The 13,165-nt window shown below is 45.9% G+C and overlaps 1 protein-coding gene across 2 annotated transcripts in view; it reads left to right on the top strand.

The window, feature by feature from the left end:
• Window positions 1-1,356: 1,356 nt before the first annotated feature.
• DICER1 (dicer 1, ribonuclease III) overlaps window positions 1,357-13,165 on the top strand; it is a 76,634-nt gene continuing 64,825 nt past the window's right edge. The window contains exon 1 of one of the 2 annotated variants that reach the window (XM_049898449.1): window positions 1,357-1,447. The gene's annotated coding sequence lies outside the window, so the exon portion shown is untranslated. The remainder of the gene's footprint in view (window positions 1,448-13,165) is intronic. The other variant, XM_049898448.1, reaches the window with a different exon arrangement.

The raw sequence follows: 13,165 nt of genomic DNA, 5'->3' as shown, positions 1-13,165 counted from the left end.
TGCTGCCTCGGGTTCTCTTGGCTGTAATGAAAGCAGTTGGCCAGGCCTTTCTTCCGCAGTGCCGCCGTGTGGGTTCCAATTGTCAGCTTTACGTTAGCCACGGATCACAAAACCGCTACTAAGCATGGTTGCTGCTACTATACCTCACCGGGAGTAAACCAGTCTTTCAGGTGAATTCTTTTCAAGAGATGCCTACAAAACCAAAAACCAAATCCGTTGCTGTGTAGTCCATTCCGACTCATAGCGATTCTATAGGATAGAGAACCGCCCCATAGGGTTTCCAAGGCTCTAATCTTTATGGAAGCAGTCTGTCACTTCTTTGTCCCGCAGAGCCGCTGGTGGGTTCAAACCACTGGCCTTTGGGTTAGCAGCCAAGCGTTAACCACTGCACCACCAGGGCTCCTAGAGATGTCTCCATTTGTGGACAAATGAGGATTTTCTGTAAGGCAGCCCCTAACTTCATCTCCATCCATACTTCAAGTCACAGCTACAGGGTACGGTAGATTTGTTCAGATCTAGTCAAAGGAACCAATGACACCCATGCGGCCGCTGCTCCATTTCAGCATCAGGTTATCCCACTTCCCAGAGGGCTGGGGGTCCAGTGGGGGGTCTGTTCTCTCCAAACTGCGGGGTGCCTGCACCGCGAACGCTGCAGTAAGACGCCGGGAAGCAAACAGGGCAGCAGAGGCCCCCGCGGCCGAACGCAGGGAGGAAGCAGGCGAGTGGGAAGGTGCTTTACAATGGAAGGAAGGTGGCGAAGGAGAGCGGAGCTCTGCAGAACTCCAGCCGGCGTGGGCGCCAGAGGGGGCGACAACGGAGGCACCGGAGTCCCGAGGGGCAGGAGACCCTCCCGAGGGCCAGTCGGGCCAGCAGCTCCAACCTCCGCGCGCGGGTCCGGGGAGGCAGCCAACGCGCCGCCCGGCCGCAGGCGGGGAACGCCCGGGTCCCGTCCGGCTCCCGTCCGGCGCTGGGCCGCAAACGCAGCCCCGGCCGGCTGTCTCCCTGCTCCTGAATGGCTGGGGGGCCGGGATTAACCTTTCACCGCCGCGCTCCGTCCAATCACAGGCTGGCTCTCATGCCGCCGCGGGGCGCGCGGAACGTGGGGCGCGCGGAGGGGGCGGCGGCGGCGCGGGTGCCAGTGGGATTCTCCAAGCGGCCGTGCGCCGTTGCCGTGGGCCGAGCGCGGGCTGCGGGCGAGCCGGGCGCTGCGCAGTCTCCGCAGGCGCCGGCGGGAGGGGCTGAGGCGGAGGCGCGGCGCGGCGCGGCGCAGGCGGCTCCAGGCCCAGGTGAATGGAGTAACCTGACAGCGGGGACGAGGCGACGGCGAGCGGGAGGAAATGGCGGCGGCGGCGGCGGCGCCGGGCGGCCCCAGGCGGCCTGGGCTGTGACGCGCGCGCCGGAGCGGGGTCCGATGGTTCTCGAAGGCCCGCGGCGCCCCATGCTGCAGGTGAGGCGGGCTCCCGCGGAGCCGCTTTGTGTCCGGGCGCGGAGTCGCTCCGCCCGGTCCGCTCCCGCCTGCGCGCCGAGGCCTCGTGGGCGCCCTGCCCGGGCCCGAGCGCGGCCTTCGGGCCTGCTCGCTGCCCCGGCGCCGCTGGCAGATGGCGCGGCCTGCAGGGCCCGGCCCGGCCGCCCGCTGTCTAGCTCGGCCCCGGACTGGCACAGGCCCAGCGCCCGCGCCTCCGCCCGAGGCGGTGCTTGGGAGCGACTCCCCGGGGCCGCTCTGGCATGGGGCGGGGATGCGGTACCGCGCTCACCGCTGACCCCCAGCCCGGTGGAGGGCCGGGGTCTTGACAGGTCCAGTTACAGAAATGAGGGTGGGGAGGAATTAGCAGCGGTGGGACGCGAATGCATCCTGGGGACCTGCTGTGCTCGGGGTCGCTGCGCTGGGCCTCCGCTGGCACCTTCCAAAGGGCCAGCACGGAGTAGACAGGGGCCCTCCAGGAGGCTCCCGGTGCTGGCAGGAGAGCGGGAGCCTCGGGCCCCTCCCGGGAAGGGTTGTCTGTGTTTACTGGCAGGCGAGCAGATCTGGGTCCCCAGGGGCCAGTGGCCTAGGCCATCTTTTTGCCCCTCCCCTCCCATGTTTTTGTGCATGACTTCTGCCAGGATGCCTGGCCCCTGTAGATGGACACTTTCCTAAGGGTTTGTAACTTTGGGAAATCAAGTTAGCAGTACTGATTTATGTGGACTTTTTAGAGAAGCTGAGCTTCTGTGATGGCTTTGCCTGCTAACAAGTACTGAGCTAACAAGCCACTTTCTGTATCTTTAGTGTTCTGAATATTTGTAAACACGTGGAGATGCGTGCAGAGTTCTTGCTCCAAGGATCACAGTCGGTGCTTTCGTGAAGAAAGTCATGCTGCAGAGGACACGTTACCTAAGTCTAAATATTCTTATGACTACCAGATTTTAAAAACGTGCCTCTGAAGTCTGTGCTTATCCAGGTTCTTTTGTCTTTGAATCTTCCGAAGCTTTACAATCTTGCAGTTGTCTTCTTGTGGCTTGTTTTTCGCGTGCAGCACGCTCAGCGAATGGAAAAGGGCACAAGTCAGGAGTTAAGTAACTTCGAAAATGTTTTTTTTCTTTTAATATGCTTTAAAAAAAGCTGAATTGAAACAGTGAAAGTTATATTGGTACAAACATTAAACTCTTAATTTGATTTCTGAATAAAAACTGTCTTATCCAAGATCTCAAATAATTTGCTCTATTAAAAAATGGATGATGGTACAAGATTCTGAACGAGCTTGCAAGTCTATAGTGGTTTTACTAATATTAATATCTTTGGGAGCTAGGTTCTGGAATAACCAGTTTATTTTGGAAGGCATCTTTTTTAAAGTAGCTGCCTACCTGTGGTAAGGTCCCTGCGTGGCGAAAATGGTTTTGCAGTTGACTACTGACCTACAGGGTCACTATGAGTTGGAATCAACTTGACAGCACGGGGTTACTAACGTGAATATTGGCAGTTGGAACCCACCCAGTGGCACCTCGGAAGAAAAGCCTGGCAATCTGTTTCTGTAAAGATTACAGCCAAGAAGATCCTATGGAGGAGTTCTCTGTAACACATGGGGTCACCATGAGTTGGAACAGACTCAGGGCAATGAGTCTGGCTTGGTTTAATACGCTGCGGTACGTGTGTATTACCTGTAACGTATGCCGTGTACAGGAGCCCTGGTGGCACAGTGTTTAAGCATTGGGATGCTAACTGAAAGGTTGGTGGTTGGCTGTGAGTCAGAATCGAGTCAATGGCAGTGGGTGAATGCTGTGTATGTATATGTACAGTGAGTCATAACGCTATGAGTCAAAATCAACTCCGTGGCAGTTGGTAGATGAGTAAATGTCGTGTCTATATATAGTAATGCGATAAGACAGCAGAGCTTCCCCACAGGGTTTCCAAGGCTGTAGTCATTACGGAAGCTGACTGCCACATCTTCCACGAAGCGACTGGTGGGTTTGAACCGTCAACCTTTGGGTTAGTATAAGCACTTACCCACCATGCCACCATGACTCCTTGTATTTATATGTACACATATAAAATTATTTCAAAATTTCATTTTCAGGCCGTATTTTTATAAATTTCGTCTGTTTATAGATTAAAAGCACTATAAAGATTGCTTTAAATATGATCGTTATAAATATTGGTAATGGTAACCCAAAAACCCAGTGCCGTCGAGTCAGTTTCGACTCATAGCGATCCTATGGGACAGAGTAGAACTGCCCCATAGAGTTGCCAGGGAGCGCCTGGTAGATTGGTAATGGTAGCATGAGTTTATGGATTTTCTCATGGCATCAAAATGCTATTTTAAGAAAAGATGAATTAGCTTTAATTTGGGAAGTAGAGACCTTCTTTTCCTACAGTTATCTCTTGGTGAGAGTTCACTTTGTCTTTTTATGTTACCTTGAAAGGTTCAGTTCTGATACTGTATTATTCATGTGGCCTTGTACAAGTTGTATAGCTGGGTCGTTTTGCTGTCGCTGAGCTTTAGGGTCTTGGTTTTGGAAGACGTTTTATTTCGATGTGGCTCGTGATTCTCAGCTGGGAGTGATTTTGTGGTGGTGTGTAGCTGATGGTCCTTGGACTGTTGCGCTACCTTCTAGGAAGGGTGACTTTTATGGCGCTGAGCTTTTTATTCCCTGCTACTGCCTTGAGACAGTGGATATTTCATAGATATTCTCTTGCTTGAGACCTTCACATCCCACGGTCATGTTTCAGCTTACTTGTGGCAAAGAAGGGAAGGGACCCTTTTATTGAGTGCCTCGTTATTCCCACCATGTTCCAGGTCCTTTTACATACAGTCTCATTTAATCTTCGCCTTGGGGGAACCCTGAGAAGCTCAACGTTGTCCATATTTTATAGGCAAGGAAAGTAAGACTCAGATTATTGCCCCACGCCGTGAATCTAGTAGAAGTGGTAGACCCCAGATTGAATCATGGTTTGATTCCGGAGCCCTTGTATGGGTGCTGTTTTCATTCCGTTCCATTCCATTGCTATTCCAAGTAGATTTTAGGGGAAAAACCTTCATAATGTCTAGTAAGTCCTCAGTACTAATGAATGAAGTTAGAGCTAACCTTAAATGTTCAGGTGACCTCGGGGTGTTTGAATACTTCGGATGGTTTCTTGATCATCAAAACCTAGACTCGCAATTTATTGCAGTATGAGCTTTCTCAGAGGTCTTCCAGTTATTTCTTATGAACAGTGTCTCTGTGTCAATAAAAAGCTGTGATCTCCTTGAAGCCTAGGGTTCATTCGTTTTTTTCCCCACAATTCCTATCATAAAAAAAGTGCCTGGCAAGTAGGCATTCAGACAACTGAGTTCATTCTGTTGATCAAACATGGAGCTCTGTCGTGCTCTGTGGGATGCTAGAGTACTGGTAAACATCTGTGTTTAACTTGGGTAAATAGTAAGGTGGAGCCAAGTGTTTTATCTTGTTTATCTCATGCTCTGATTTTTGGGACATTCAAGAGTTTAGCTCATTCTAAAAGCCTAATGGGTGTGTATATATTATATTAGCCCTTGCTCGCAAGTTTCTTTGAAATAATTTCTCCATTGTTATGTACTTACGATTTGCCAAAGTAGATTAAGATTTTCTGAGGCCGCATTGTTTCCCTGGCATGCTACCTTCTTAATCTGTGAGGCGTGAACCCTTGAGTCTGTGCTTTCTGATTCTTTGATGTTTACCAGATCCTTCGCTTGATAAAGCCTGGTTTTCACTTCTTACTAATTTCTGCTAATGTCTAAAGGAGCTCTGCAGGAACAGCCGTTTATTTATTCATTTGTAACCTGGCGACTTCAAGAACGGATTTGAGATGATCTTAGAATAGTAGATGGGTATTTGAGAGGACTACTAAGATAACGGTAAAGGTGGGGGCAGGGGTGGGGCATGAAGGGAACTGCAGGGGGACAATTAGATGAGAAGCTTAGATGGAATGGGGATAGCTCAGTGCCTGTGTGTGCATGTAACCGAAGTTAGTACTTCTTATTCGCCAAAGCGAAAGAGGAAATAGGACTAATTATCGCTTGTGTTGATTAATGAAAGGAAGTGTTCCAATTAATCGGGAGGAACAGACTTTTCTCTAGGGTGAAGAATCATTAATCATTGGGAGCCTTACATAAAATGACATTACCAACATGTGGAGAAAACGCTCTGCAGTTCACAGATGGTACAGAAACATTTGTCCAATGCCATTTTAGACAAAGGAACTGGATCAGAACCTCAGGCAGATAGAAAGGCATTGTTAATACAGGTGTCGTCATTCTGGTTGTTGGAGTCGTTAGAGTCTGTCTTTCAGACGGTGTCTCTCAAATATCAATTGTCCCATCCAGGCGTTTGACAGATGCTTCACAGCCATCTGTTCAGGAGTAAGCTCCCTTCCGGCCAGTACAGACAGTCAGGATTTCCCAGATAGTGATGCTTGGTGCCAGACTTTGGGAATGTGTGTTCGTCTGAAAAATAGGACCGCTTGTGTGGTGGCGTACACTTGTGAATGAATGAATACAGAGAGAAGAACTTTTTTTTTTTTTGAGGTCTAGCTGATGAAATCACAATTTTCAATCGTATTAAGATAAAAAAAAAATTTGCCATTGTTAAAATAAATTCTGAGTGCAAAATGGCTTAACACTGGCGGAGTAGTGGTTGAGAGCTATGTCTGCCAACCAAAAGGTTGGCAGTTCAGATCCGCCAGGCACTCCTTAGAAACTCTGTGGAGCAGTTCTACTCTGTCCTATAGGGTCGCTGTGACTTGGAATTGACTTGATGGCAACTGGGTTTTTTTTTTTTTTTTAATCTAAAATTGTCACTGAATTGTTGAGCCTCCTTTAGTGTGTGAAGTTACTGTACTTTTTAAATAAGTGACTAAGAAGATGCCACAAGAAAACATTTGTCTAAGGATGTCAATAAGACTGTTCTTGAAATAAGACATGGAAGACTTAAAATTTGGCCCTAGTGCTCTGATCATTAATTTTCGAGGCTCATCATGACATGCGATGTTGTTGGCTGTGTTCAGGTTTTTAGAAGGTAAGGATTAAGTACTTGATGGGCATTTGGCACCAGACCCAGGGCCTGGCATATAGGAGGTGTTCAGGTTTGTTGAGTGAATGAATTAGTTTATAATACTTTTTGAAGCATTTAGAAGGAAACACAGTTTTGTAGAGAAGAGTCTTCAGGTTGCATATTAAGACTTTTGCAAAGCTTGTTACTGTTAATTCTGATTTTGGAGCACTCAGCCTGTCTGGTTCCTCTCCATTTGTAAGGTGCATGTGATTATATGCAGAGAAACACTGTGGACCGAGGGTTGGGTTAAGAATTTCATGAAAAAAGATGGCTATAAAAATTGACTGGTACTGTGGACTTTCTCACTGTTGAAGCAGGCTAACCCTGACTGATACTGTGGACTTTCTCATTGCTGAAGCAGGCTAACCCTGATGGGTATTGTGGACTTTCTCACTGTTGAAGCAGGCTAACCCTGACTGATACTGTGGACTTTCTCATTGTTGAAGCAGGCTAACCCTGATGGGCATTGTGGACTTTCTCATTGTTGAAGCAGGCTAACCCTGATGGGCATTGTGGACTTTCTCATTGTTGAAGCAGGCTAACCCTGACTGATACTGTGGACTTTCTCATTGTTGAAGCAGGCTAATCCTGATGGGTATCATGGTTATGCTTTTTTAGGTGATGGCTTGGTGTGTGGGATAAAATAGGGCTTTTTAAAACCCATTCGGAAATTCTTTTGGGTATTAGGAAATAAGCTCAGCCAACCAGTTCAGAATTTTAAAAAATAATGTACTTAAAGAACTCAGATAATGAGAGAAGAATCTTAATTTAAAAATTGATCTTTGAAATGGTGTAGAAAGTTTCTTTGATTAAAGAGGGAAAAGGAAAGAGAAAGGTGATAGATTTAACTAAAATACTTTGACATATTTTGAGTTCCCAGGATTTGTCTTCCCTGGTGGCACAGTGGTTAAAGTGCTCAGCTGCTAGACAAAAGGTTGACGCTTTGAACCCACTAGTTGCTAGATGGAAGAAAGATGTGGCAGTCTGCTTCTGTAAAGATTACAGCCTTGGAAACCCTATGGGGCAGTTCTGTTCTGTCCTGTAGGGCTGCTATGAGTCAAATTGACTCTACGGCAGTGAGTTGGGGTTTGAGTTGTGGGAAATAGTAGAAGGGCATGAGAACCGTGCCAAGCCTGAAGGTCTGAATGGCCTCCCTGCCTCTGACACGTCCTGCTGCACGGCCACCACTCATGGGGCACACTGAGGAGTAATGGTATTTTGTGCTTTTTTACATTTTGCAAAATTAAATACTAGTATTGTATCATAGCATTATAGGGGGTGCTTAAGAGCAAGTCTTTGGCATCCGAGAGTCCAGGCCTCACATCCTGATTCCTCCAGTTCATAGCTGAGGAACACTGAGTGGATGGCAGCCTCTCTGAGTCTCGGCTGCCTCGTCTGTAAACTGGCCATCATAATAGTCTCTATCTCTTGTGGTTGTGAGGGAAATACCATAGTTCCTTAAGCTTTTAGTTCGGTTATGGCACATAACCAGCCTTCGATAAAATTCAGCTGATGCTATTATTTTCCCTTTAAATGCATGGTTTAGAGAAAATTTTACTATAGTCTTAATGCTTTTAAATTATATTGTGACCCAACATGCAACATTGAGATGCATGTCCAGTGTTATAACGGGAGATGAAGAAGAACAGACAGTCTGAGAGCAATATTTCATAGGTAAGTTTTCTGTATTAAGGGTTATCCATACTGGATCAGACACATGGTTCAGCTGTTGTCAGAACTGCATGGGGGTGCTGTATGACTTCCTCTAAGTTCACAAGGAGGAGCAGAACTCAGATCAACAGGCAAGGCTGATTCCTGTGAGGCGGAGGTCAGACACGTCTCCTCTTTCCGCCGTCTTTACCGGTTCTGACACCAGCTCTCCCACCCACGGCTCTCTCTCCTTCTCTGCTGAGTTCGATAATTCATTGCAGTGGCCACACAGAACTCATAGACCATACTCAGGATTGTGGGGGTTTATTAGGGAAGTAATGGGTTACAACTCAGGCTCAGGAACACTCCTGATACAGTTCTTATATCAGGCCAGCCTCTTTTCAGCTGTGCTTGCAGGCACACCTCTGTCTGACCCTAGGCCTCTGGCCTGCTCAGGCAAGTGTTACAAAGCTCTTTTAGCCCCTGCCGGAAGTCCCCAGAGGTACCCCATGTACTCAGCTTTCTTGCTGTGTGGGCCAGGAAGTCTACCACACTGTCTCCTGCCCTCATTTCTCTGCCGCCGCTTCTTTCTCTCTGTCTCTGTCTCTCCTGGTTCCAGAAGCTTCTCAGCACAGGGATGCCAGGTCCAAAGGACACGCTCTGCGCTCCTGGCTGTTGTTCCCTGGTGGTGGTGGGATCCTCTCTCTTCCGCCTCTGGCATGGCTCACCTTAAGCCCAGCAGGATGACAAGACTGACCAGCCCCTTTGGTGAGCCCCAGTTACCCTGTCACACAGTCCCGCCTGATCACTCTGGTGGGAGTTACAAGGCCATGGCCAGAAAGGCCACACAAAAACGACCCATCGCACTGCAGCCATCTTAGTTGGGTCTCTGTAACAGTGATATCAAGTGTAATAGTACCTTCAATATCGCTAACTTTCCCTAAATAAGCCCTTATTACCTCTTGGGCATGAATAAGTAAATCGTCATTGCATCTGTATTTTGAACCAGCTTAAGCTTTTTGTACTCATTGGAGACCACTGATTTGTTCAAAGAAATGAATATTGTCCCTAGAAAAATGCACCTGTACATACTCATGATTTTACATAAAATTACAGGAAGCACGGGGGTGCCCACCGCATCAGCCCCGTCCACAGACGCTTGATTTAGGCTGTATCTACACACACAAAGACAAGTTACAGGTTAGCGAAGGAAGCCACCTCACCCTCCCCTCCCCCCCCAAAAAATTCTGGGTAATTGAGGAAGAATGATTGGTGGAATGGAAGGAACAGTGTAAAATAATGAGTGGTTAAGAAACATGTGTTTTAGTTTGGACTTACTTCCAATTCATTAGCTGTGTGATTAAGGACAAGTCGCCCTAACCTTTCTAGACTTGGTTTCTCACTGGCAAAATGAGAACATTTACTAAGTCTCCGAGATATAGCCAGTAATCTTCAAAGCCCTCTCATATAGCTCAGGGACTTCTCCATTTCAAGCCGAGAATCTGGACTAACTATGGGACAAGGGATGGAGGGGGACTGCATTTGGTGAGCATTAAGGCTTGCATATGGGACAGTAGGAAAGGAGAAGATGGAATCTCGAGATGTTCTGAGGAGGAACTGTGAGGTGAAAACCGTGGGAAATAAGGCTTGGAAACGAGAGAGAGTCTGATTTTGCCTGGAATAGATGGCAGTGTCTTTCAGAGGCAGTTGAGTCTTTCACCTTCTGTCTCTGCATCTGGTACAGCTTAGTAATGTCTGTTAATGAATGAGAATCCCACAGAAACTGTTCAGAGCTTTCCAATCTGATCAGTGGAGTCAAGAGCAAGTAACCCTTAAAGAGGCTGCTGGTGCTGTTAGAGCTACCTCGAGTTTTAATTTTAAAAGGTTATTAACATTTTGTATATAACACTGTACTGAGATTACAAGTTATTTTCAGGGTCACCTATATTATACAGTTAAACATTAAAAAAAATCTCAATTACTAAATATTAATATATACTTGTTACATATAATAAACTCAAGCAATTTATTAATCTTGGGCCAAATGTAATTTTGAGTGTTTTAGGGAAAATGCAGAATTGTGTTGATAAAAATATATGAACAAATAATAGAAAAGCCTGAATTAGGAATTTAAGTGATCATCAACACTGAACTGAAGTTAAGGTAAGCTGTAATTTCTAAACACTGCTAATGTCTTAGGAGTAATTCTTTCTTATGTGATATATGGGTTTTAATTTCCAACCATTCTGCAATAAAATACATGGAATAAGGTATCAAACAGTGTTTTCCTTTTGGGATATGTTTGTAAGAGAAGTTGTCATTGATGTGTGACAATTCTCAAGGAGAATATTGTTTGTACAGAAACTAGCACTAAGCCTCTATAACTCTCTAAATTTGTTGGGGCCGAACATTAGGAGAATTCAAGGAAGTTTTTTACACATGAATAGGGTCTATACTCAGTAGGGAGGTAATTTTCTCCAAGCCTCTTTAGCACTTTATATATATATGGAAACCCTGGTGGTGTAGTGGTCAAGAGCTACAGCTGCTAACCAAAAGGTTGGGAGTTCGAATCCACCAGGTGGTCCTTGGAAGCTGGGGGAGAGGGGCAGTTCTACTCTGTCCTGTAGGGTTGCTATGAGTTGGAATTGACTCGAGGGCAACAGGTTTGGTTTTTTATATATATATATATATACACACACACACCCACCCACATACACGCTAAACCCCCTGCTGTCGCGTATATTCCAACTCATAGTGACCCTATAGGATAGAATAGAACTGCCCAGTGGGTTTCCAAGGCTGTAATTTTTGTGGAAGCAGACTGTCACATCTTTCTCCCATAGCACAGAGCACTTGGTAGGTTCAAACCACTTAACTTTCAGTTAGCACCCGAGTGCTTTAACCACTGTGTCAGCATGGCTCCGTGTGTGTGTGTGTGTGTGTGTGTGTGTGTGTGTGTGTAAGGAGCCTTGGTGACATAGTGGTTAAAGCAGTCGTCTGCCAACTGAAGGGTTGGTGGTTTGAAACCACCAGCAACTCTGCCAGAGAAAGATGTGGCAGTCTGCTTCCGTGGAGATTTTCAGCCTTGGAAACCCTATGGGATTGCTATAAGTCGGAACCGACTTAATGGCCGTGAGTTCGGGGCCATGGTGGTGCAGTAAAGAGCTTGCCTACTAACCAAGAGGTCAGCAGTTCCAGTCCATGAGCCACTCCTTGGAAACCCTATGGGGCAGTTCTACTCTGTCCTTTAGGGTCACTATGAGTTGGAATCGACTCAGTGGCAACAGGTTTATATTGATGTGTGTGTGTGTGTATTTGTGTCTATATGGGAGTCTCCAGGTGGTGTAAATGGCTAAGGTGCCTGCTGCTAACAGAAAGGTTGGTTGTTCCAGTCTATCCAGAGGCACCTTGGAAGAAAGGCCTGCTTCCAACTTATAGAAATCAGCCATTGAAAACCCCATGGATGGAAAAGAACCACATGATGATCTAAATCAATGCAGAAGAGGCATTTGACAAAATCTGATACCTTTTTATGATAAAACACTCAACAAGATAGGAATAGAAGGGAAATTCCTTAATAGAATAAAGATCATTTATGAAAACCGACAGCTAACGTCAAACTAATGGAGAGAGACTGAGAGTTTTCCCATTGGATTAGGAATGAGACAGGGATGCCCACTGTCAACACTGTTCTGGAAATCGTAGCCAGAGCAATTAGACTAGGGGGAAAAAAAAAAGATACCCATACCGGCAAGGAGGAAGTAAAACTACCCTTTTCGCAGATGACGTGATTCTATATATAGAGAACCCCAAAGGATCCGTAAGAAAGCTGTTAGAACTAATGAATTCAGTGAAGTTGTAGGGTGCAAGGTCAACACAAAAATCAGGCAGGTTTCTTTACATCATCAATAAGCAAGAGGAAAAGGAAATGAAGGGAACATTAACATTTACAATAATACCTAAAAGAATAAAGTACCTAGGAATAAATTTCACCAGGAAAGCGAATGACGTGTACGCAGAAAACTATAAAGCATTGCTAAAAGAAATCAGAGAAGACCTAAACAAATGGAAGGACATTATGTGTTTGTGGATTGGAAGGCTTAATACAGTTAAAATGTCAATACTACTCAAAACAATCCATAAATTCAATGCAATCCCCATTAAAATTCTAAGAGCTTTCTTTCCAGAAATGGAAAGGTCAGTCCTCAAATTTATATGGAAGGGCACAAGGAACTCCGTATAGCTAAATCAATCTTGAAGAAGAAAAAGGAAGAGGACTCTCACTTCCTGGTTTCAAAACATACTGTAAACCCACAGTAATTAAAACAGCCCGGTATTGGTATAATAATAGGCATATAGACAATTAGAATAGAATTGAGAGTCCATGCATCCATGGTCCACTGATTTTCAACAAGGGTGGTAAGTCCATCCAATGAGGAAGGAAGAGTCTCCTCAATAAATGGTGCTGGGCAAATTGGATTTCCACTCGCGGAAGAATGAGTCAGGATCCAGCACTGAAACCATACAGAAAAACAAATTCAAAATGGATTGAGAACCTAATTGTTAAAACTAAAACTATAAAATTTTTGGAAGAAAATGTAGGGCCAAAGCGGTGGGACTTAGTTTTTAGCAATAAATAAAACAAAAACGAACCTTTTGCCATCGAGTCGATTCCGACTCATAGCAACCCTATAGGACAGAGTAAACCGCTCTGTAGGGTTTCCAGGGAGCAGCCGGTGGATTCGAACTGCCGACTAGTTTTGGTTAGCAACCAGACTCTTAACCACCGACAACAGAAGCATGAGCAACACAAGACAAAATAGATAAACTGAACTTCATAAAATTAGATACTTCTGTGCATCAAAGGACTTTATCAAAAAAGTGAAGAGGCACTGTACAGATAGGGAGAAGATTTGGGGGAACGAGATATCTGATGAGGGTCTAATTTCCAAAATATATAAAATACTCCTAT

Source organism: Elephas maximus, chromosome 10, assembly GCF_024166365.1.
Source record: "Elephas maximus indicus isolate mEleMax1 chromosome 10, mEleMax1 primary haplotype, whole genome shotgun sequence".
Lineage (NCBI taxonomy): Eukaryota > Metazoa > Chordata > Mammalia > Proboscidea > Elephantidae > Elephas > Elephas maximus.
The sequence above is the reverse complement of the archived record's forward strand: the minus strand, read 5'-3'. Positions and strand labels throughout refer to the sequence as shown.